The sequence below is a fragment of the Pundamilia nyererei genome, unplaced genomic scaffold, assembly GCF_000239375.1.
Source record: "Pundamilia nyererei isolate P.nyererei 1_Seehausen unplaced genomic scaffold, PunNye1.0 scaffold00022, whole genome shotgun sequence".
Lineage (NCBI taxonomy): Eukaryota > Metazoa > Chordata > Actinopteri > Cichliformes > Cichlidae > Pundamilia > Pundamilia nyererei.
In genome coordinates, this window is record NW_005187423.1 from 4,541,931 (window position 1) to 4,543,982 (window position 2,052).

The following is a 2,052-nucleotide window of genomic DNA, read 5'->3' on the forward strand; positions in this document are numbered from 1 at the left end:
CCGACACATAACTACTGTGTGCCGTCACACAGGCCCACACAGTAACTCGTTAACAGAGATTTGCCGCATTAATGCAGTTATGGCGTTAACATCACGCTGACAGAACTAAAATAGTAATCTCCAAATGTTTCTTTTTACCAACCAACTCCTCTTTGATAGCTGCTGTGTCCATCTTGTCGTTACCTTGTCTCTTTCTCTCTCTTTTCCTCCGCTCTGTTCCTGTGCTATAGTGATGTGTCGGTTGCATGCAGGCCTATATGACAGAGAATGTGCACCTTCTTTTTGGTTTCATATTTTAATTTATATTTAATTGTGTTGTGGTTTGCAGTGTTTCGTGTTGTTTCACTTGAATTTGTTTAAAAAGAAAAGGCTGAAAATTTAAACAGTTAAAAGTTGAAATGTAAATAATTGGTTTTCGTATTATATGATTTATTTATTACATTTTATGTGGAGTGAATAAATAAAAGTGTATTTACAATGGCCTCTAGAGACAAAGTACATACTAACTGCTAAGCACTTAAAATCTTCAAAACCCGAAAAAATCCAAAACACATAAAAACTCCATAGCACGTACAAACTCTAAAGCACGTACAAACTGCGAAGCACTTAAAAGCTCCAAAACATGTAAAAACTCCAAAACATGTACAAACTCCAAAGCACTTAAAACTCCAAAACACGTAAAAACTCCAAAACACTTAAAAACCCCAAAACACGTGAAAACTCCATAGCATGTACAAACCCCAAAGCACATATAAACTGCGAAGCACTTAAAAACTCCAAAACACGTAAAAACTCCAAAACATGTACAAACTCCAAAACATGTAAAAACTCCAAAACACGTACAAACCCCAAAGCACTTAAAAAAACTCCAAAACACGAAAAAATCCAAAACACGTAAAAACCCCAAAGCACGTACAAACCCCAAAGCACATACAAACTGCGAAGCACTTAAAAACTCCAAACCACGTAAAAACTCCAAAACACGTATGTTTGAAAGCACAAGACAAATCACAAACTGTTTTTAATTTAGGTCTTCATTTTTATTTTGTTTATTTTTTAGTTGTTGATTTTATGGCGATATGTGTCATGGTCCTGGGTCGGTGACCCAGCGCTTTTAGTTTGTTATCATTTTCTAGTTCATTATGATGATTATTATTGTTTGAGTTCTATGTGTTATATTCAGTCTGCCTGTGTTACTCCGTGTCAGTCTGTGGTCCACGGTGTTCCTGTCGCTCGTCTGTGTCTCTCTGCCTCTCACCCCATTCTGGTACCCTCTCAGGTTTGTCATTTAGCTTTCTCAGTTTAGGTCTTTAGTTTTGTCTTCCCTCTTGCCTGTTTTGCCATCTCCCCACTGTGTAAATAAAACATCACCAGCATTATCATCCACTGCCTTCGTTTTGGGTCCTTTCTCCCTTCATACCACACGGCTCGCCTCGGCAGCCGTGACAATATGATGCTATATTGCGTATGTATTACAGATTCAGTTGAATTTCAGATTTTTAATATAGCATCAAACAGTCTCCTCAATTTGCTTCATACTGTAAGATAAAGACCCTACAGAAAAGCCAGATAAGTTATTAATTCCTTTTGAGCAAGCACTAGGGGACAGTAGGGAGGAAAACCTCCAGCAGAAGTAGGCTCAGGAAGCGACGGTCATCTGCCGTGGCCGGTGGGGGGGGGAGGTGGTAACGATAATATGAGGAGACAAGATGAAGAGTATTTCTAAGTCTAATTAAAGTCGAATTAAATAGTTTTTAAACAAAATATACATCAGATGTTAATTCTGAGGCCAGACTAGATTGCTTTAGGATTTGAAAAAAATCAAGATGACAATTTAGTCATCACTACTGCCTTTGAAGCGGCAGCTGAACGGCTTCTCAGTTAGTTCATGGGTTTTCAGAAATGAATCCATCGATTATAGAGTTTATATTTTTAAACTAGTTCATTTAAGGTCTCCAATTAGTTTTTAAGATTGTTTTCCACCGATATCACAATTTCCCTACATTAAAGAGACCTTATTATCTGCTGGCACAGTTTTTCCATACATTTTTC